Here is a 24,951-nt window from a genome sequence, read left to right on the forward strand (position 1 = left end):
CAAGTAAAATTAATTTTTATATTAGATTACGCTGACAAATCTACAAATAAAAATTTTTTAAATACAATACGATACAAAATACGATAGAAGGCAAAAAATAAAATAGTAAATTATTTATCAAAATTAAAATTCTGAACGCCAAAGAATATCTTATAATGTGGAAAATATGGTATATCATATTAGGAATTTCGACGCTGATTCACGGCATGGGGGGGGGGGGAAGTTCGGTGAGGTTGTTTACGTTCGCTCTGTGACCTACGTACTTTATATCCTCTCTTCCTCACTCTCACATTTTCTCTCTTGCACACATTGATCGGCATGTATACATTCCATTCCCTACTCCTTCCAAATAGTACTTTTCCCAATTTGACCTTATCCTTGAGCTTGAGCTGGATTTTACTATTCGCACGGCGGCACTTGAACGAGACAGATCGTTTCGCGTATCGGCGCGTTATCCCCCCTACTTCAATTCTTATTATTCCTTACAATTTTCCACCTTCCTCCCCCTTCCAATCGTTACCTGTTGCGTACGCTTTATCTTTTACACACACACACACATTAAAATATATATTTTTTTTAATACATAAAAAATATTTCGTATTGTGTTAATTGCAGAGAAAACCAGACTTACACATAGCATTTGGGGGTTGTTTTGGTCGTGACGTACGCGCTGTTTACGCATTCCATACTTTCGCTATCTCTTTCTTTTCTATCATACATTATCCTGCTTCGAATTCCCTACGTATTACTTCTGCGCGTGTTATCTTCTAGGCCTGCGCAAAGTCCTTGAGGTATCCTGTGGTATTTTGCCCCTTACCAGTCGCACGGCGGCACTCGTACGGGTTGGTTGGTCCACATCATCCCTCCCCCTACCACTCTTACTACTTTCCACAGTTTTCCACCCTCTTCCCTCTTTTCCATCATTACCTGTTGCGTACATATTGTTCGGCGCGGAGTGTCGAACGCGTATTCCGTGCGACAAGCGATATCCGAGTTATACTTTTGTCCTTATACGACAAAATCGCGTCGGGAGTGTGTAAAATACCGTGTGATCGTCGTAATAAATGCGCGTCGGGAGTGTCGTTAATGCCGACAGTTATAGCGAATCTATAGATGAACACATTTTTGCTGTATGACAAATATTGGGACACGATTTTTTTTGACTTTAGGCTTGGCTCGGGGGAGGGAAAGGTCGGTTTCAATCATAAAATCTCCACTACGGCAGGGCAATCTTCGGTTCTACGTGCAGCGCGCTAGTTGTACAGATAGCCGGACTGTCGAAGGTAGTCGAGGACGGCTACCGGAGTTAGTCAAACGCTACCGATTGCTTTTCAGATGCCTTGTATCTAGTCGGTTGATTGGATGACTAATCACCTCATCTTCTTCGAGCTTATCTTTGCCTTCTGTTTTGAGAGAATCGTGCCCCAATTGGTAAATGTGGTCGTCTGAAACGCGGACGAAATTCGCGCGTAACGTCGCAGCTTGGACAGTTCGGTTCGATTCGCCTGCGATGTCGGGAGTGTCGTTTTAAGTATCGCGCGATTTTCGTATTCAGGTACGCATGCGAGCAATGCATGCGCCGCGAACGCGTGTGATTCAGTGTAAGTGCTTCGAAGGACCACTGAGAGGAGGAGGAGGCTCAGGAAAAGTATCGGGCGCCGGCGGAGCAACTTTACGGTAAGCAATAATTCATTTATTTGTTATTCGCAAAATATTGCATATAAAATATTATATAATGTAGCGGATATAAAATATTTAAAATACTTTAAATATTTAGTAAAATATTTATAATAGTAAATGAATATTCACTATTTTTAGAAATTGTTAACATATTATTATTTCAACTAATTAAACTTTTTTCTTTATTCAAAAAATATATTTTTGAAAATTTTAATTCTTAAAAATTTTAATTCTGTATGCATAGATAAACGAATATAAAATTGAATGTGCGCAATAATTATTTCACAAATATTAATCATTTTGAACAGTACTCTAATCTGGATTTACTTTTTTATTTTGCAGATCAACTTTGTGCGCGTAATCGGTGCTACAAAATATATTCGTTCCGTCGTATAGTATAACAAAATGCGCGTCGGGAGTGCCGTTAATGCCGAGAGTTATAGCAAATCTATAGATGAACGCATTTTTGCTGTATGACAAATATTGGGACACGATTTTTTTTGACTTTAGGCTTGGCTCGGGGGAGGGAAAGGTCGGTTTCAATCATAAAATCTCCACTACGGCAGGGCAATCTTCGGTTCTACGTGCAGCGCGCTAGTTGTACAGATAGCCGGACTGTCGAAGGTAGTCGAGGACGGCTACCGGAGTTAGTCAAACGCTACCGATTGCTTTTCAGATGCCTTGTATCTAGTCGGTTAATTGGATGACTAATCACCTCATCTTCTTCGAGCTTATCTTTGCCTTCTGTTTTGAGAGAATCGTGCCCCAATTGGTAAATGTGGTCGTCTGAAACGCGGACGGAATTCGCGCGTAACGTCACAGCTTGGACAATTCGGTTCGATTCGCCTGTGATGTCGGGAGTGCCGTTTTAAGTATCGCGCGATTTTCGTATTCAGGTACGCATGCGAGCAATGCATGCGCCGCGAACGCGTGTGATTCAATGTGAGTGCTTCGAAGGACCACTGAGAGGAGGAGGAGGCTCAGGAGGAGCATCGGGCGCCGGCGGAGCAACTTTACGGTAAGCAATAATTCATTTATTTGTTGAAAATATTGTACATTAAAATATTTAAAAGACAAAATATTTACATTAGTTAATATTTATCATTATTAGAATTTATTCGCATATTTTTTTACTTTTTATTTAAATAATTAAACTTTTATAATAATTCTTTTATTACATATTTGCTTAGAAAACGAATTAAAAGTTCAATGTACTCAATTTTTTTTTTGATTTCACAAATATTTCATATTGTGAACGCTGCTATAATTTTGATTTATTTTGTGTTTTACAGATCAACTATGCAGATCAGCAGAACGACAACTCCGCTGCTGCGCATCGATCGGTGAGTTAATTTAATTTGTCTTTTATTATTAAGATAATGGATCAAATAATGGTGTAAAAATATATAAACGCGAGACACTTTGCAGGTCGTATAATTTTTATTGCCTTATAGTAGTTATATCAAAATTTTATTCTCTCGTATTTTTTAAAAGTATTTTGAGTTGTACGTGCATTTGTTTTTAAAAGAACAAAGTACTTATTTTTTTAGTTAATTTATATTAAATTTAATTATGTGTTCCCAATATTATTATATATATCTAGAAAAGATACATATTATACTAGATTATAATTATAAAAATTGTTAAAAAATATGTAACCTGCAAAATGCGTTGTACATTAAAAAAAAGCAAAGTGTTTCTAATTTTGATTTTGATTGAGCCCGAAGTTGAAACAACTCTCATCAGCCTAATAGCCCTTTGAATCCATATATATTAAATATTAATCATATAATATTAAAAATATAATCATACACCAGAATACTTTGATTAAAATTATAAAAGATACACTATTTCTTCGATTCATTATCTTAAAATGGATAGGCTAGGACTTAGATGCGTTGATGAATATTTAATCCTGGAATATTTCCTAAATGTATTTCATGATTGACAGATCAGAACAAAAAAAATATTGAATTATTCAGAGAGTTTGTAGAATTTTTTGATGACAGAATTGAAAACAATTTTTATATGTTTATATATCTTTATTTAATAATGTATGCACAAATTGTTAAAGATGGCCAAAAGTTGTCGAAAACAATGGTGCATATATTACTGAACAAAGATGACTCTAAACATATAAAAATTGTTTTCAATTTTATTATAAAAATTATTACAAATTGTCTAAATAATCCAATACATTTTTATTCTAAATAATGTACTTATGTTTGTTTATATATTTATTTATATTTTTTTTATATGAGAAAAAATATAAGAAAAAAAATATTAAAAAAAAGATTATACATCAAATAAAAGAAAAAACTTGTTAATACATGGAAAAAAAGTATTTGCTGCCGCAGTAAATTTTATATAAGCTATCGTAGCAAAATTTCTTACAGTTAATTATTATTTGAACAGCAAAGAGATTTGTTATAGATAATAATTTTATTTACCGAAATTAGTTTTGTTAAATCTGCAAATTATATTGCTAATATATAATAAGAAATTTATTTTTATCTTATTATCAAAGTTTGTATTAATGGCGACAATTCATTGCAATAGTAAAATAAATTTATTAAAAATTAATTATTTTGTTGTAACAGCGAATTTTAACTTGTTTTCTCATCTCAAAATTTGTCGATTTTTTGAGCAAACCAGATTTGTTGCATATTGAATAATCTGTAAAAGTAGTTACAATAGCGAAATTTTATCGCTAACATATTTAACATGCAATAGCAACGATTATTTTATTGCAATAGCAAAATTCCTTTTCTGTGTGTAAATGTGTACTTTTATTTCTTCCTTCCCTACGGTAAGTGGTTTATTTTTTTATATCTTTCCAGGATTAAATATTATAAATTGGCGTTGAAAAGCAAAAGTAAGAAAATTTTTAAATACATATGTACCACAAATGTATCACAAATGTAAATTAAAAATGAAAAAGAAAATTCTTTTACACAAACGTAAATATATTAATGAATTATGATATATTTGAAATAATTTATTTAATAAAAAAGGAGTGCATTTTTTATTAACAATTTATTTATAATTTTGAAATATATATTTATTCTTGCTATACGTCAATTTCTTCGCAATCTTTCCTAGCCTACCCATGCATCCGTGGTCCTATGGCTTAACACTAAAACTACCAAAGCGGTCAAAATAACCGGTTTATTCTTTTTAGAATAATTATATAAATTTATAATGTATTTGTTGAAATTTTTTTCTGTGACTTGTTGCATTGTGTTAAATAATTTAATTGATTAATGTACTTTTTCTCTTTATTACTTTTTATAAAAAATGAAAAAAGAAATAGAAGTTGGTATATATGTTAATCGTCGGTAGTTCCAGTGTTGATCCCATGGTTGAGCATGGACTTTCGAAATTTGTGGTCCCATTGATGATGGTCGAGCACGGATCTCGAAACATTGATATGATCGAACATTGAACAATGGTCGACTATCAATACAAATTTCGGACGCAACTAGCGGAAACTGAGCCGAGCTCTGCGCTAGCGTCCTGCGAAAAACATCGAGACAATTGCTCTCGGATTTTCGATGCAAATAGCGGAAACTGAGCTGAGCTCTGCGCTAGCATCCTGAAAAATTCCCTAACGGTTCCGCGACAAACTTTCAAACGATTCCGCGAAAAACTCGTTCAATCTTATTAAACCTTATCGATTTAAGATTTTTTACGAACTCCTCGATATAGAATTTTTTATTAGGTAGGCTTTTCTGTTAGATAGAATTTCTCTTAGGTAGGATTTTCTATTAGAGTTTTCGAATAGGTAGGGTTTTTAAATATTTTATTACTTTTTTTTTGTAATTCTTTGCTGTCAATAAATTTTGGAACTTCTGCTTTGGCAGTTAGTTTGTAGTTTATTGATGACAAAGATAATGATAAGACTTCGGGTGGGCAAACAGCAAGATTCTCTTTCAAAAAACGGAAGATGTTTCTTGCGTAAATTATGAAAAAGTTTGAATGTTTAGACGTTTAAATGTTTAGATTAATAAATTTCACTAATAAAATATTACTACTTTTTGAATTATAAAAGATATTTTCGATTATAAATGAAAAATTGTAGTGTTCAGCTCTTTTTAACTAAAGTCTTTTGCATTATTCATAAAACTTTTAAACGTTTAAATGATTTTATTGGCATTTTATTGACATATTGACATATTATTTTTATTTTGTATTATCTTGTATATTATTTCGATGGAATACAGGATAATATATTAAGAAAAATTGTAATAAGCTAAATATCCCAATGGCTGGATATGTCTGAATCTCCGAAAATATATGAACAAAATAATTTTTAAATATTCATAAATATAATGTCCAGAAACTGTGGTAAATTTATATATCCAATTATTTTTGCAAATATTTAATATCGTCGTTTAATAAATGTTTAATAAATTTTGGTTTTAAATTTCCGCGAAGTAAATTTTAATCTTTATTATATAATATTGAAAATATTATTTTCATAGAAAACATCACATCTTTAATAATAATTAATTCTTAAATATATTGCCACTGGAACATTTCTCTTAAATATTGTAAACTTGTAAAAATCTTTTTCTCATTTGTACAAAATATTGTATTAATATATTGTATATTATATATTATATCATATAATTGTATATTGTATTACATATATATGTATGTATATCACATTATTGCATCTGTATGCAGCATTGTTATATATATTTCTTCTTCATTGTATATGTTTTCTGAATTTAATATTATTTATTGTATACTATTATTATATTGTATTTGGTTTTATTAAAATCTTTTCTCGACAAACAATGTATTTTATTTCACAACATTCTTTGAATCCTCTTTCCATTGAAAGAAAGAAAATGATTGTACTTTTTTTATTGTATTTTTTCATTGCATAATCGCATAAACATATGCATAAGGAAATTGATTGGTCCAGTTTCAGTCTAGTAAAGTTTTAGTCTAGTAAAAAGATATGCCATATTTACATATACCTACTACATATACATATAAATATAAATATATGTAAGTATACTTCATTTTTTATTGATTTTTCAGAAAATAATAATTTTTTAAAATAAACGGGTACTATATGGCACACTTTTTTACTAGATTGGAACACTTCACTGCGTTCGCCGCGTCGCATTTGCGCGAAAAACCGGGCAGAACTGGCTACACTAAGGCTGCGTTCGGAGAGCGCGCTATCAGCGCTATTGTGTCATTCTATTCTTGTTTTATGTCTAATGAGCGATAAAGACAGAATGACGCAATAGCGCTGATAACGCGCTCTCCAAACGCAGTCTAAGTGCCTTAAAGGAACTGATTGCTGAGGAGGAGGTCTAGGAAGCGCATCGGAATACCGGCGGAATAACATTAATGTAAATTATCATTTATTTGTTACATTAATATTAATTGCAAAATGTTAAACAAAATATTTAAAATATTTAATATTCATAATTAAAAATATTGCACATATACTATTACATTGTATTATTTTAAATAATTACATTTAATTCTAAAAAAAAATTTTTTTTTATATGCATAGATAAAAGAATATAAAGTTCATAGTAATTATTTTATAAATACTAATTATTTTTAATAGTTTTATTTGGATTTATTATTGTATTTTACAGATCAACTTTGTGTGTGTAGATGAATTTCACAAACAACCTACAGGACAATTCCGCTGTTGTGCTTTGTAACAATGAGTCAGTTAAATTTATCCTTTTTTATTATAATTAAGATAGTCGATCTATGCAATAAATATTCTCATGTAACACATTGCAGATTATATAATAACAATTGTTTACAGGTCTCATTCTCACTCATTTTTTAAATCTTAAATTGTATAAGCATTAATTTCATAAAGAAAAAATCATTTATTTTGATGAATTTATTCTTTGATACATATTTTATATATATTTTTGTTTGTTAACGTGTTTTGTATCGCCTTGAGTTAATGAAACTTTCTGTTTGTTATAAATTTTATTATAACATTTATCAGATACATTGAAATCATAATTATTTCATTTTTACATAAAATTGTAAAGATGGTGTAACGTGTAAAATGCATAATATAACAAAAAGAACCATCATTACTAAATCAAAAACTGAGTCTCTTATTAAATCGGTGAGAAATATATAATACTTTCGGCAACCAGACTCACATTTTACCCTTGAAATATTATAAATTTATAGTATTGTTTGTTATTTAATTACTAAATGTCAGAAAAAAAAAATAAAATAATTTCAAGAAACGTTTGTAATAGTAGTTTGTAAATATAACTATATAAATGTTCTATATCTAAAATATTTAATTAAACATCTACTGTGTACTTTTTTCCAACCACATTTGTAAAATATCTTTGTCAACAAATTCATCAGTAATTTTGTCTGTCTCAGAAAAACTGAAACATACTCCATCCTTGGCAACTAAAATGCATAAAATCACGTCAGATTTAAATAAATACTTTCCATTTTTTATATTAATTACTTAATACTTAAAAATAATGCAGATTATTTATAAATAAAAATTATCTAGAAATAAAAGTAAATAATAATTAAAGCAATAGCAGTACAACTTACTTTTCAGACACTTCATAATTCTTGAACGTTTAAAATCTAATATATTGTACAAATCTGTTACTACGTTCTTATACAGTTGTAGAACGATATGTTTTGTAAAATGGTTGCACAATACATTTCGTACTACTGATTTTTTGCAGTACACTTTTTCGCGTAAACCCCTGTTATTAATATCATTCGCCATATCTTGAAATCGACACGTCTATAATCAAATATTTCTATATAATAAATTATATAATCGTATAATCGTATAATAACATAATAATATAATAATAAAATAATACAATAATATATAATATTATATAATTATATTATTGTAATATTCAAATTATTATAAAAATTAATTAAACAAATACATACCAATACTTGTTGCGCTTTTTCTAGTTTTAATACATCTTCAATCATAATAATTTGTGTTATACATTTGACTGGAAATTGTGAATCAAACCAGTTTTCATAAAAAATATCGTCTTTCTGTATATTAAAACCATGCTTTAATTAAAATATTATTATCTTAAAGTAAATATTTAAAATATATTTATGTCAAAGTTAATAGTTTTCAATCTAAAAAGATAAGCTTATAATTATAATAGCTTCTAATTTGTAATTTATAGTTTTAAAAAATATATAAAAAATTTGATAAAAAAATATGAAGTATGAAAAAAATGAAAATATTAAAAATGCCACGGAACGCAAATTATCAAAAATACTGACAATAATTTTATTTAAAAAATCTTTATAAATATATTTAAAGTTCTTTACGCACATTCTTATATATTCAAAAGAAAAACAAAAGTTCTACAATAATGCAACGACACAACGAAAATTTGCTCATAAAGATGTATTATGATAATAATACGAAAAATATACTAGAAATGACAAGAACAAATATTGTTTTGTTCTTATTATTTTTAACCTCATCTCGAGAAATCCTTGCGGGATATAAAATTTATTTAAAAAAATAAATCAGAATGTAAATACAATTATGTGCTATTTATTACAGTGGTCACAATTGAGTCGTAGACAAAAAAATTTGTTTGGGGAACAAATTAGTGCAACACTATGAGATAGACAAGACTTCTTTATTATTTGGTCATTTTAACTCGGCCTTCAGAAAAAAGCAATTTCGTTTCAGTTCCATGTTCGTGAACCTAGCATATCATTTTCCAGCAGATCAAAAATAAAAGAGAGTTCTTGTCGCATGCAGTCGAGTTCCATAGTTCCTTATAGTTTTTAGTAATAGTTCTGGTGATTTTATCCAAAAAAACACCAATCGAAAAAATGATCTGCTAACTTCCCGTAGCACATCATTTTCTAGCAGATCAAAAATAAAAGAGAGTTCTTGTCGCATGCAGTCGAGTTCTATAGTTCCTGATAGTTTTTAATGATAGTTCTGGTGATTTTATAAAAAAAAACACCGATCGAAAAAAATGATCTGCTACGGAAAGATAGCAGATAAAAAATAGAGGACACTGAACATATATGTGATATGCTGGCCGTATATTGATAGTTCTGTTGATAATTAAAAAGTTTTCGTGTAGTTCTGAGCCAGTACATTGCTTTTCCAAAGAGTTCTGACGACTAAAATAATTAGAAAATTTTTTAACAATTATTTTACCCGAAAAACACGCATTTTTGTACATATATGTGATATGCTGGCCGCATATTGATAGTTCTGCTAAAAATTAGACAGTTCTCTTCTAGTTCTGGGCGAGTACATTGCTTTTCCAAAAAGTTCTGACGACTAAAATAATTAGAAAATTTTTTAAACAATTATTTCACCCGAAAAACACGCATTTTTTAGTATATGTGTGATATGCTGGCCGTATATTGATAGTTCTGTTAATAATTAAAAAGTTTTCGTGTAGTTCTGGGCAAGTACATTGCTTTTCCAAAGAGTTCTGACGACTAAAATAATTAGAAAATTTTTTAAACAATTAATTTACCCGAAAAACGCGAATTTTTGAGCATATGTGTGATATGCTGGCCGCATATTGATAGTTCTGCTAAAAATTAGACAGTTCTCTTCTAGTTCTGGACGAGTACATTGCTTTTCCAAAAAGTTCTGACGACTAAAATAATTAGAAAATTTTCTAAACAATTATCTTACCCGAAAAACACGCATTTTTGAGTATATGTGTGATATGCTGGCCGTATATTGATAGTTCTGTTAATAATTAAAGAGTTTTCGTGTAGTTCTGGGCAAGTACATTGCTTTTCCAAAGTGTTCTGACGACTAAAATAATTAGAAAATTTTTTAAACAATTATTTTACCCGAAAAACACGCATTTTTGAGCATATGTGTGATATGCTGGCCGTATATTGATAGTTCTGTTAATAATTAAAGAGTTTTCGTGTAGTTCTAAAAACTAGAAGAGAAATGTCTAATTTTTAGCAAAACTATCAATATGCGGCCAGCATATCACACATATGCTCAAAAATGCGCGTTTTTCGGGTAAAATAATTGTTTAAAAAATTTTCTAATTATTTTAGTCGTCAGAACTCTTTGGAAAAGCAATGTACTTGCCCAGAACTACACGAAAACTCTTTAATTATCAACAGAACTATCAATATACGGCCAGCATATCACATATATGTTCAGTGTCCTCTATTTTTTATCTGCTAACTTTCCGTAGCAGATCATTTTTTTCGATCGGTGTTTTTTTTTATAAAATCACCAGAACTATCATTAAAAACTATCAGGAACTATAGAACTCGACTGCATGCGACAAGAACTCTCTTTTATTTTTGATCTGCTAGAAAATGATCTGCTACGGGAAGTTAGCAGATCATTTTTTCGATTGGTGTTTTTTGGATAAAATCACCAGAACTATTACTAAAAACTATAAGGAACTATAGAACTCGACTGCATGCGACAAAAACTCTCTTTTATTTTTGATCTGCTGGAAAATGATATGCTAGGTTCACGAACATAATTAATTGTTTAAAAAATTTTCTAATTATTTTAGTCGTCAGAACTCTTTGGAAAAGCAATGTACTTGCCCAGAACTACACGAAAACTCTTTAATTATTAACAGAACTATCAATATACGGCCAGCATATCACACATATACTCAAAAATGCGTGTTTTTCGGGTAAAATAATTGTTTAAAAAATTTTCTAATTATTTTAGTCGTCAGAACTCTTTGGAAAAGCAATGTACTCGCCCAGAACTAGAGGAGAACTGTCTAATTTTTAGCAGAACTATCAATATGCGGCCAGCATATCACATATATGTACAAAAATGCGTGTTTTTCGGGTAAAATAATTGTTAAAAAATTTTCTAATTATTTTAGTCGTCAGAACTCTTTGGAAAAGCAATGTACTGGCTCAGAACTACACGAAAACTCTTTAATTATCAACAGAACTATCAATATACGGCCAGCATATCACATATATGTTCAGTGTCCTCTATTTTTTATCTGCTAACTTTCCGTAGCAGATCATTTTTTTCGATCGGTGTTTTTTTTAATAAAATCACCAGAACTATCATTAAAAACTATCAGGAACTATAGAACTCGACTGCATGCGACAAGAACTCTCTTTTATTTTTGATCTGCTGGAAAATGATATGCTAGGTTCACGAACATAATTAATTGTTTAAAAAATTTTCTAATTATTTTAGTCGTCAGAACTCTTTGGAAAAGCAATGTACTTGCCCAGAACTACACGAAAACTATTTAATTATTAACAGAACTATCAATATACGGCCAGCATATCACATATATGTACAAAAATGCGTGTTTTTCGGGTAAAATAATTGTTAAAAAATTTTCTAATTATTTTAGTCGTCAGAACTCTTTGGAAAAGCAATGTACTGGCTCAGAACTACACGAAAACTCTTTAATTATCAACAGAACTATCAATATACGGCCAGCATATCACACATATACTCAAAAATGCGTGTTTTTCGGGTAAAATAATTGTTTAAAAAATTTTCTAATTATTTTAGTCGTCAGAACTCTTTGGAAAAGCAATGTACTCGTCCAGAACTAGAAGAGAACTGTCTAATTTTTAGCAGAACTATCAATATGCGGCCAGCATATCACACATATGCTCAAAAATGCGCGTTTTTCGAGTAAATTAATTGTTTAAAAAATTTTCTAATTATTTTAGTCGTCAGAACTTTTTGGAAAAGCAATGTACTTGCCCAGAACTACACGAAAACTCTTTAATTATTAACAGAACTATCAATATACGGCCAGCATATCACACATATACTCAAAAATGCGTGTTTTTCGGGTAAAATAATTGTTTAAAAAATTTTCTAATTATTTTAGTCGTCAGAACTCTTTGGAAAAGCAATGTACTCGTCCAGAACTAGAAGAGAACTGTCTAATTTTTAGCAGAACTATCAATATGCGGCCAGCATATCACACATATGCTCAAAAATGCGCGTTTTTCGGGTAAATTAATTGTTTAAAAAATTTTCTAATTATTTTAGTCGTTAGAACTCTTTGGAAAAGCAATGTACTTGCCCAGAACTACACGAAAACTCTTTAATTATTAACAGAACTATCAATATACGGCCAGCATATCACATATATGTTTAGTGTCCTCTATTTTTTATCTGCTAACTTTCCGTAGCAGATCATTTTTTTCGATCGGTGTTTTTTTTTATAAAATCACCAGAACTATCATTAAAAACTATCAGGAACTATAGAACTCGACTGCATGCGACAAGAACTCTCTTTTATTTTTGATCTGCTAGAAAATGATCTGCTACGGGAAGTTAGCAGATCATTTTTTCGATTGGTGTTTTTTGGATAAAATCACCAGAACTATTACTAAAAACTATAAGGAACTATAGAACTCGACTGCATGCGACAAGAACTCTCTTTTATTTTTGATCTGCTGGAAAATGATATGCTAGGTTCACGAACATAATTAATTGTTTAAAAAATTTTCTAATTATTTTAGTCGTCAGAACTCTTTGGAAAAGCAATGTACTTGCCCAGAACTACACGAAAACTCTTTAATTATTAACAGAACTATCAATATACGGCCAGCATATCACACATATACTCAAAAATGCGTGTTTTTCGGGTAAAATAATTGTTTAAAAAATTTTCTAATTATTTTAGTCGTCAGAACTCTTTAGAAAAGCAATGTACTCGTCCAGAACTAGAAGAGAACTGTCTAATTTTTAGCAGAACTATCAATATGCGGCCAGCATATCACACATATGCTCAAAAATGCGCGTTTTTCGGGTAAATTAATTGTTTAAAAAATTTTCTAATTATTTTAGTCGTCAGAACTCTTTAGAAAAGCAATGTACTTGCCCAGAACTACACGAAAACTCTTTAATTATTAACAAAACTATCAATATACGGCCAGCATATCACACATATACTCAAAAATGCGTGTTTTTCGGGTAAAATAATTGTTTAAAAAATTTTCTAATTATTTTAGTCGTCAGAACTCTTTGGAAAAGCAATGTACTCGCCCAGAACTAGAAGAGAACTGTCTAATTTTTAGCAGAACTATCAATATGCGGCCAGCATATCACATATATGTACAAAAATGCGTGTTTTTCGGGTAAAATAATTGTTAAAAAATTTTCTAATTATTTTAGTCGTCAGAACTCTTTGGAAAAGCAATGTACTGGCTCAGAACTACACGAAAACTCTTTAATTATCAACAGAACTATCAATATACGGCCAGCATATCACATATATGTTCAGTGTCCTCTATTTTTTATCTGCTAACTTTCCGTAGCAGATCATTTTTTTCGATCGGTGTTTTTTTTAATAAAATCACCAGAACTATCATTAAAAACTATCAGGAACTATAGAACTCGACTGCATGCGACAAAAACTATCTTTTATTTTTGATCTGCTAGAAAATGATCTGCTACGGGAAGTTAGCAGATCATTTTTTCGATTGGTGTTTTTTGGATAAAATCACCAGAACTATTACTAAAAACTATAAGGAACTATAGAACTCGACTGCATGCGACAAGAACTCTCTTTTATTTTTGATCTGCTGGAAAATGATATGCTAGGTTCACGAACATAATTAATTGTTTAAAAAATTTTCTAATTATTTTAGTCGTCAGAACTCTTTGGAAAAGCAATGTACTTGCCCAGAACTACACGAAAACTCTTTAATTATTAACAGAACTATCAATATACGGCCAGCATATCACATATATGTACAAAAATGCGTGTTTTTCGGGTAAAATAATTGTTAAAAAATTTTCTAATTATTTTAGTCGTCAGAACTCTTTGGAAAAGCAATGTACTCGCCCAGAACTAGAAGAAAACTGTCTAATTTTTAGCAGAACTATCAATATACGGCCAGCATATCACATATATGTACAAAAATGCGTGTTTTTCGGGTAAAATAATTGTTAAAAAATTTTCTAATTATTTTAGTCGTCAGAACTCTTTGGAAAAGCAATGTACTCGTCCAGAACTAGAAGAGAACTGTCTAATTTTTAGCAGAACTATCAATATGCGGCCAGCATATCACACATATGCTCAAAAATGCGCGTTTTTCGGGTAAATTAATTGTTTAAAAAATTTTCTAATTATTTTAGTCGTCAGAACTTTTTGAAAAAGCAATGTACTTGCCCAGAACTACACGAAAACTCTTTAATTATTAACAGAACTATCAATATACGGCCAGCATATCACACATATACTCAAAAATGCGTGTTTTTCGGGTAAAATAATTGTTTAAAAAATTTTCTAATTATTTTAGTCGTCAGAACTCTTTGGAAAAGCAATGTACTCGTCCAGAACTAGAAGAGAACTGTCTAATTTTTAGCAGAACTATCAATATGCGGCCAGCATATCACACATATGCTCAAAAATGCGTGTTTTTCGGGTAAAATAATTGTTTAAAAAATTTTCTAATTATTTTAGTCGTCAGAACTCTTTAGAAAAGCAATGTACTCGTCCAGAACTAGAAGAGAACTGTCTAATTTTTAGCAGAACTATCAATATGCGGCCAGCATATCACACATATGCTCAAAAATGCGCGTTTTTCGGGTAAATTAATTGTTTAAAAAATTTTCTAATTATTTTAGTCGTCAGAACTCTTTAGAAAAGCAATGTACTTGCCCAGAACTACACGAAAACTCTTTAATTATTAACAGAACTATCAATATACGGCCAGCATATCACACATATACTCAAAAATGCGTGTTTTTCGGGTAAAATAATTGTTTAAAAAATTTTCTAATTATTTTAGTCGTCAGAACTCTTTGGAAAAGCAATGTACTCGCCCAGAACTAGAAGAGAACTGTCTAATTTTTAGCAGAACTATCAATATGCGGCCAGCATATCACATATATGTACAAAAATGCGTGTTTTTCGGGTAAAATAATTGTTAAATAATTTTCTAATTATTTTAGTCGTCAGAACTCTTTGGAAAAGCAATGTACTGGCTCAGAACTACACGAAAACTCTTTAATTATCAACAGAACTATCAATATACGGGCAGCATATCACATATATGTTCAGTGTCCTCTATTTTTTATCTGCTAACTTTCCGTAGCAGATCATTTTTTTCGATCGGTGTTTTTTTTAATAAAATCACCAGAACTATCATTAAAAACTATCAGGAACTATAGAACTCGACTGCATGCGACAAGAACTATCTTTTATTTTTGATCTGCTAGAAAATGATCTGCTACGGGAAGTTAGCAGATCATTTTTTCGATTGGTGTTTTTTGGATAAAATCACCAGAACTATTACTAAAAACTATAAGGAACTATAGAACTCGACTGCATGCGACAAGAACTCTCTTTTATTTTTGATCTGCTGGAAAATGATATGCTAGGTTCACGAACATAATTAATTGTTTAAAAAATTTTCTAATTATTTTAGTCGTCAGAACTCTTTGGAAAAGCAATGTACTTGCCCAGAACTACACGAAAACTCTTTAATTATTAACAGAACTATCAATATACGGCCAGCATATCACACATATACTCAAAAATGCGTGTTTTTCGGGTAAAATAATTGTTTAAAAAATTTTCTAATTATTTTAGTCGTCAGAACTCTTTGGAAAAGCAATGTACTCGCCCAGAACTAGAAGAGAACTGTCTAATTTTTAGCAGAACTATCAATATGCGGCCAGCATATCACATATATGTACAAAAATGCGTGTTTTTCGGGTAAAATAATTGTTAAAAAATTTTCTAATTATTTTAGTCGTCAGAACTCTTTGGAAAAGCAATGTACTTGCCCAGAACTACACGAAAACTCTTTAATTATTAACAGAACTATCAATATACGGCCAGCATATCACACATATACTCAAAAATGCGTGTTTTTCGGGTAAAATAATTGTTTAAAAAATTTTCTAATTATTTTAGTCGTCAGAACTCTTTGGAAAAGCAATGTACTCGCCCAGAACTAGAGGAGAACTGTCTAATTTTTAGCAGAACTATCAATATGCGGCCAGCATATCACATATATGTACAAAAATGCGTGTTTTTCGGGTAAAATAATTGTTAAAAAATTTTCTAATTATTTTAGTCGTCAGAACTCTTTGGAAAAGCAATGTACTGGCTCAGAACTACACGAAAACTCTTTAATTATCAACAGAACTATCAATATACGGCCAGCATATCACATATATGTTCAGTGTCCTCTATTTTTTATCTGCTAACTTTCCGTAGCAGATCATTTTTTTCGATCGGTGTTTTTTTTAATAAAATCACCAGAACTATCATTAAAAACTATCAGGAACTATAGAACTCGACTGCATGCGACAAGAACTCTCTTTTATTTTTGATCTGCTGGAAAATGATATGCTAGGTTCACGAACATAATTAATTGTTTAAAAAATTTTCTAATTATTTTAGTCGTCAGAACTCTTTGGAAAAGCAATGTACTTGCCCAGAACTACACGAAAACTATTTAATTATTAACAGAACTATCAATATACGGCCAGCATATCACATATATGTACAAAAATGCGTGTTTTTCGGGTAAAATAATTGTTAAAAAATTTTCTAATTATTTTAGTCGTCAGAACTCTTTGGAAAAGCAATGTACTGGCTCAGAACTACACGAAAACTCTTTAATTATCAACAGAACTATCAATATACGGCCAGCATATCACACATATACTCAAAAATGCGTGTTTTTCGGGTAAAATAATTGTTTAAAAAATTTTCTAATTATTTTAGTCGTCAGAACTCTTTGGAAAAGCAATGTACTCGTCCAGAACTAGAAGAGAACTGTCTAATTTTTAGCAGAACTATCAATATGCGGCCAGCATATCACACATATGCTCAAAAATGCGCGTTTTTCGAGTAAATTAATTGTTTAAAAAATTTTCTAATTATTTTAGTCGTCAGAACTTTTTGGAAAAGCAATGTACTTGCCCAGAACTACACGAAAACTCTTTAATTATTAACAGAACTATCAATATACGGCCAGCATATCACACATATACTCAAAAATGCGTGTTTTTCGGGTAAAATAATTGTTTAAAAAATTTTCTAATTATTTTAGTCGTCAGAACTCTTTGGAAAAGCAATGTACTCGTCCAGAACTAGAAGAGAACTGTCTAATTTTTAGCAGAACTATCAATATGCGGCCAGCATATCACACATATGCTCAAAAATGCGCGTTTTTCGGGTAAATTAATTGTTTAAAAAATTTTCTAATTATTTTAGTCGTTAGAACTCTTTGGAAAAGCAATGTACTTGCCCAGAACTACACGAAAACTCTTTAATTATTAACAGAACTATCAATATACGGCCAGCATATCACATATATGTTTAGTGTCCTCTATTTTTTATCTGCTAACTTTCCGTAGCAGATCATTTTTTTCGATCGGTGTTTTTTTTTATAATATCACCAGAACTATCATTAAAAACTATCAGGAACTATAGAACTCGACTGCATGCGACAAGAACTCTCTTTTATTTTTGATCTGCTAGAAAATGATCTGCTACGGGAAGTTAGCAGATCATTTTTTCGATTGGTGTTTTTTGGATAAAATCACCAGAACTATTACTAAAAACTATAAGGAACTATAGAACTCGACTGCATGCGACAAGAACTCTCTTTTATTTTTGATCTGCTGGAAAATGATATGCTAGGTTCACGAACATAATTAATTGTTTAAAAAATTTTCTAATTATTTTAGTCGTCAGAACTCTTTGGAAAAGCAATGTACTTGCCCAGAACTACACGAAAACTCTTTAATTATTAACAGAACTATCAATATACGGCCAGCATATCACACATATACTCAAAAATGCGTGTTTTTCGGGTAAAATAATTGTTTAAAAAATTTTCTAATTTTTTTAGTCGTCAGAACTCTTTAGAAAAGCAATGTACTCGTCCAGAACTAGAAGAGAACTGTCTAATTTTTAGCAGAACTATCAATATGCGGCCAGCATATCACACATATGCTCAAAAATGCGCGTTTTTCGGGTAAATTAATTGTTTAAAAAATTTTCTAATTATTTTAGTCGTCAGAACTCTTTAGAAAAGCAATGTACTTGCCCAGAACTACACGAAAACTCTTTAATTATTAACAAAACTATCAATATACGGCCAGCATATCACACATATACTCAAAAATGCGTGTTTTTCGGGTAAAATAATTGTTTAAAAAATTTTCTAATTATTTTAGTCGTCAGAACTCTTTGGAAAAGCAATGTACTCGCCCAGAACTAGAAGAGAACTGTCTAATTTTTAGCAGAACTATCAATATGCGGCCAGCATATCACATATATGTACAAAAATGCGTGTTTTTCGGGTAAAATAATTGTTAAAAAATTTTCTAATTATTTTAGTCGTCAGAACTCTTTGGAAAAGCAATGTACTGGCTCAGAACTACACGAAAACTCTTTAATTATCAACAGAACTATCAATATACGGCCAGCATATCACATATATGTTCAGTGTCCTCTATTTTTTATCTGCTAACTTTCCGTAGCAGATCATTTTTTTCGATCGGTGTTTTTTTTAATAAAATCACCAGAACTATCATTAAAAACTATCAGGAACTATAGAACTCGACTGCATGCGACAAAAACTATCTTTTATTTTTGATCTGCTAGAAAATGATCTGCTACGGGAAGTTAGCAGATCATTTTTTCGATTGGTGTTTTTTGGATAAAATCACCAGAACTATTACTAAAAACTATAAGGAACTATAGAACTCGACTGCATGCGACAAGAACTCTCTTTTATTTTTGATCTGCTGGAAAATGATATGCTAGGTTCACGAACATAATTAATTGTTTAAAAAATTTTCTAATTATTTTAGTCGTCAGAACTCTTTGGAAAAGCAATGTACTTGCCCAGAACTACACGAAAACTCTTTAATTATTAACAGAACTATCAATATACGGCCAGCATATCACATATATGTACAAAAATGCGTGTTTTTCGGGTAAAATAATTGTTAAAAAATTTTCTAATTATTTTAGTCGTCAGAACTCTTTGGAAAAGCAATGTACTGGCTCAGAACTACACGAAAACTCTTTAATTATCAACAGAACTATCAATATACGGCCAGCATATCACATATATGTTCAGTGTCCTCTATTTTTTATCTGCTAACTTTCCGTAGCAGATCATTTTTTTCGATCGGTGTTTTTTTTTATAAAATCACCAGAACTATCATTAAAAACTATCAGGAACTATAGAACTCGACTGCATGCGACAAGAACTCTCTTTTATTTTTGATCTGCTAGAAAATGATCTGCTACGGGAAGTTAGCAGATCATTTTTTTTTCGATTGGTGTTTTTTGGATAAAATCACCAGAACTATTACTAAAAACTATAAGGAACTATAGAACTCGACTGCATGCGACAAGAACTCTCTTTTATTTTTGATCTGCACCTTGGAAAATGATATGCTAGGTTCACGAACATAATTAATTGTTTAAAAAATTTTCTAATTATTTTAGTCGTCAGAACTCTTTGGAAAAGCAATGTACTTGCCCAGAACTACACGAAAACTCTTTAATTATTAACAGAACTATCAATATACGGCCAGCATATCACACATATACTCAAAAATGCGTGTTTTTCGGGTAAAATAATTGTTTAAAAAATTTTCTAATTATTTTAGTCGTCAGAACTCTTTGGAAAAGCAATGTACTCGTCCAGAACTAGAAGAAAACTGTCTAATTTTTAGCAGAACTATCAATATGCGGCCAGCATATCACACATATGCTCAAAAATGCGCGTTTTTCGGGTAAATTAATTGTTTAAAAAATTTTCTAATTATTTTAGTCGTCAGAACTCTTTGGAAAAGCAATGTACTTGCCCAGAACTACACGAAAACTCTTTAATTATTAACAGAACTATCAATATACGGCCAGCATATCACACATATACTCAAAAATGCGTGTTTTTCGGGTAAAATAATTGTTTAAAAAAATTTTCTAATTATTTTAGTCGTCAGAACTCTTTGGAAAAGCAATGTACTCGCCCAGAACTAAAAGAGAACTGTCTAATTTTTAGCAGAACTATCAATATGCGGCCAGCATATCACATATATGTACAAAAATGCGTGTTTTTCGGGTAAAATAATTGTTAAAAAATTTTCTAATTATTTGAGTCGTCAGAACTCTTTGGAAAAGCAATGTACTCGCCCAGAACTAGAAGAGAACTGTCTAATTTTTAGCAGAACTATCAATATGCGGCCAGCATATCACATATATGTACAAAAATGCGTGTTTTTCGGGTAAAATAATTGTTAAAAAATTTTCTAATTATTTTTTTAGTCGTCAGAACTCTTTGGAAAAGCAGTACTCGTCCAGAACTAGAAGAGAACTGTCTAATTTTTAGCAGAACTATCAATATGCGGCCAGCATATCACACATATGCTCAAAAATGCGCGTTTTTCGGGTAAATTAATTGTTTAAAAAATTTTCTAATTATTTTAGTCGTCAGAACTTTTTGAAAAAGCAATGTACTTGCCCAGAACTACACGAAAACTCTTTAATTATTAACAGAACTATCAATATACGGCCAGCATATCACACATATACTCAAAAATGCGTGTTTTTCGGGTAAAATAATTGTTTAAAAAATTTTCTAATTATTTTAGTCGTCAGAACTCTTTGGAAAAGCAATGTACTCGTCCAGAACTAGAAGAGAACTGTCTAATTTTTAGCAGAACTATCAATATGCGGCCAGCATATCACACATATGCTCAAAAATGCGTGTTTTTCGGGTAAAATAATTGTTTAAAAAATTTTCTAATTATTTTAGTCGTCAGAACTCTTTAGAAAAGCAATGTACTCGTCCAGAACTAGAAGAGAACTGTCTAATTTTTTAGCAGAACTATCAATATGCGGCCAGCATATCACACATATGCTCAAAAATGCGCGTTTTTCGGGTAAATTAATTGTTTAAAAAATTTTCTAATTATTTTAGTCGTCAGAACTCTTTAGAAAAGCAATGTACTTGCCCAGAACTACACGAAAACTCTTTAATTATTAACAGAACTATCAATATACGGCCAGCATATCACACATATACTCAAAAATGCGTGTTTTTCGGGTAAAATAATTGTTTAAAAAATTTTCTAATTATTTTAGTCGTCAGAACTCTTTGGAAAAGCAATGTACTCGCCCAGAACTAGAAGAGAACTGTCTAATTTTTAGCAGAACTATCAATATGCGGCCAGCATATCACATATATGTACAAAAATGCGTGTTTTTCGGGTAAAATAATTGTTAAATAATTTTCTAATTATTTTAGTCGTCAGAACTCTTTGGAAAAGCAATGTACTGGCTCAGAACTACACGAAAACTCTTTAATTATCAACAGAACTATCAATATACGGGCAGCATATCACATATATGTTCAGTGTCCTCTATTTTTTATCTGCTAACTTTCCGTAGCAGATCATTTTTTTCGATCGGTGTTTTTTTTAATAAAATCACCAGAACTATCATTAAAAACTATCAGGAACTATAGAACTCGACTGCATGCGACAAGAACTATCTTTTATTTTTGATCTGCTAGAAAATGATCTGCTACGGGAAGTTAGCAGATCATTTTTTCGATTGGTGTTTTTTGGATAAAATCACCAGAACTATTACTAAAAACTATAAGGAACTATAGAACTCGACTGCATGCGACAAGAACTCTCTTTTATTTTTGATCTGCTGGAAAATGATATGCTAGGTTCACGAACATAATTAATTGTTTAAAAAATTTTCTAATTATTTTAGTCGTCAGAACTCTTTGGAAAAGCAATGTACTTGCCCAGAACTACACGAAAACTCTTTAATTATTAACAGAACTATCAATATACGGCCAGCATATCACACATATACTCAAAAATGCGTGTTTTTCGGGTAAAATAATTGTTTAAAAAATTTTCTAATTATTTTAGTCGTCAGAACTCTTTGGAAAAGCAATGTACTCGCCCAGAACTAGAAGAGAACTGTCTAATTTTTAGCAGAACTATCAATATGCGGCCAGCATATCACATATATGTACAAAAATGCGTGTTTTTCGGGTAAAATAATTGTTAAAAAATTTTCTAATTATTTTAGTCGTCAGAACTCCTTGGAAAAGCAATGTACTTGCCCAGAACTACACGAAAACTCTTTAATTATTAACAGAACTATCAATATACGGCCAGCATATCACACATATACTAAAAATGCGTGTTTTTCGGGTAAAATAATTGTTTAAAAAATTTTCTAATTATTTTAGTCGTCAGAACTCTTTGGAAAAGCAATGTACTCGTCCAGAACTAGAAGAGAACTGTCTAATTTTTAGCAGAACTATCAATATGCGGCCAGCATATCACACATATGCTCAAAAATGCGCGTTTTTCGGGTAAATTAATTGTTTAAAAAATTTTCTAATTATTTTAGTCGTCAGAACTCTTTGGAAAAGCAATGTACTTGCCCAGAACTACACGAAAACTCTTTAATTATTAACAGAACTATCAATATACGGCCAGCATATCACACATATACTCAAAAATGCGTGTTTTTCGGGTAAAATAGTTGTTTAAAAAATTTTCTAATTATTTTAGTCGTCAGAACTCTTTGGAAAAGCAATGTACTCGCCCAGAACTAGAAAAGAACTGTCTAATTTTTAGCAGAACTATCCATATGCGGCCAGCATATCACATATATGTACAAAAATGCGTGTTTTTCGGGTAAAATAATTGTTAAAAAATTTTCTAATTATTTTAGTCGTCAGAACTCTTTGGAAAAGCAATGTACTGGCTCAGAACTACACGAAAACTCTTTAATTATCAACAGAACTATCAATATACGGCCAGCATATCACATATATGTTTAGTGTCCTCTATTTTTTATCTGCTAACTTTCCGTAGCAGATCATTTTTTTCGATCGGTGTTTTTTTTTATAAAATCACCAGAACTATCATTAAAAACTATCAGGAACTATAGAACTCGACTGCATGCGACAAGAACTCTCTTTTATTTTTGATCTGCTAGAAAATGATCTGCTACGGGAAGTTAGCAGATCATTTTTTCGATTGGTGTTTTTTGGATAAAATCACCAGAACTATTACTAAAAACTATAAGGAACTATAGAACTCGACTGCATGCGACAAGAACTCTCTTTTATTTTTGATCTGCTGGAAAATGATATGCTAGGTTCACGAACATAATTAATTGTTTAAAAAATTTTCTAATTATTTTAGTCGTCAGAACTCTTTGGAAAAGCAATGTACTTGCCCAGAACTACACGAAAACTCTTTAATTATTAACAGAACTATCAATATACGGCCAGCATATCACACATATACTCAAAAATGCGTGTTTTTCGGGTAAAATAATTGTTTAAAAAATTTTCTAATTATTTTAGTCGTCAGAACTCTTTAGAAAAGCAATGTACTCGTCCAGAACTAGAAGAGAACTGTCTAATTTTTAGCAGAACTATCAATATGCGGCCAGCATATCACACATATGCTCAAAAATGCGCGTTTTTCGGGTAAATTAATTGTTTAAAAAATTTTCTAATTATTTTAGTCGTCAGAACTCTTTAGAAAAGCAATGTACTTGCCCAGAACTACACGAAAACTCTTTAATTATTAACAAAACTATCAATATACGGCCAGCATATCACACATATACTCAAAAATGCGTGTTTTTCGGGTAAAATAATTGTTTAAAAAATTTTCTAATTATTTTAGTCGTCAGAACTCTTTGGAAAAGCAATGTACTCGCCCAGAACTAGAAGAGAACTGTCTAATTTTTAGCAGAACTATCAATATGCGGCCAGCATATCACATATATGTACAAAAATGCGTGTTTTTCGGGTAAAATAATTGTTAAAAAATTTTCTAATTATTTTAGTCGTCAGAACTCTTTGGAAAAGCAATGTACTGGCTCAGAACTACACGAAAACTCTTTAATTATCAACAGAACTATCAATATACGGCCAGCATATCACATATATGTTCAGTGTCCTCTATTTTTTATCTGCTAACTTTCCGTAGCAGATCATTTTTTTCGATCGGTGTTTTTTTTAATAAAATCACCAGAACTATCATTAAAAACTATCAGGAACTATAGAACTCGACTGCATGCGACAAAAACTATCTTTTATTTTTGATCTGCTAGAAAATGATCTGCTACGGGAAGTTAGCAGATCATTTTTTCGATTGGTGTTTTTTGGATAAAATCACCAGAACTATTACTAAAAACTATAAGGAACTATAGAACTCGACTGCATGCGACAAGAACTCTCTTTTATTTTTGATCT

The 24,951-nt window shown here is 30.9% G+C and overlaps 2 long non-coding RNA genes across 2 annotated transcripts in view; one reads left to right on the forward strand and one right to left on the reverse strand.

The window, feature by feature from the left end:
* Positions 1-651: 651 nt before the first annotated feature.
* Positions 652-3,356, forward strand: LOC137001419 (uncharacterized). Its single transcript, XR_010891438.1, has 3 exons — positions 652-1,677; positions 2,023-2,698; positions 2,973-3,356. It is a non-coding gene; the product is annotated as an uncharacterized lncRNA (long non-coding RNA).
* A 1,192-nt stretch (positions 3,357-4,548) lies between these two features.
* LOC105670517 (uncharacterized) overlaps positions 4,549-24,951 on the reverse strand; it is a 45,653-nt gene continuing 25,250 nt past the window's right edge. The window contains exons 2-4 of the long non-coding RNA XR_010891434.1: positions 8,620-8,733; positions 8,260-8,461; positions 4,549-8,106 (exon numbers count right to left, since the gene is read on the reverse strand). This is a non-coding gene — a long non-coding RNA (uncharacterized lncRNA). The remainder of the gene's footprint in view (positions 8,107-8,259; positions 8,462-8,619; positions 8,734-24,951) is intronic.

This window comes from Linepithema humile, chromosome 8 (assembly GCF_040581485.1).
Source record: "Linepithema humile isolate Giens D197 chromosome 8, Lhum_UNIL_v1.0, whole genome shotgun sequence".
Classification (NCBI taxonomy): Eukaryota; Metazoa; Arthropoda; class Insecta; order Hymenoptera; family Formicidae; genus Linepithema; species Linepithema humile.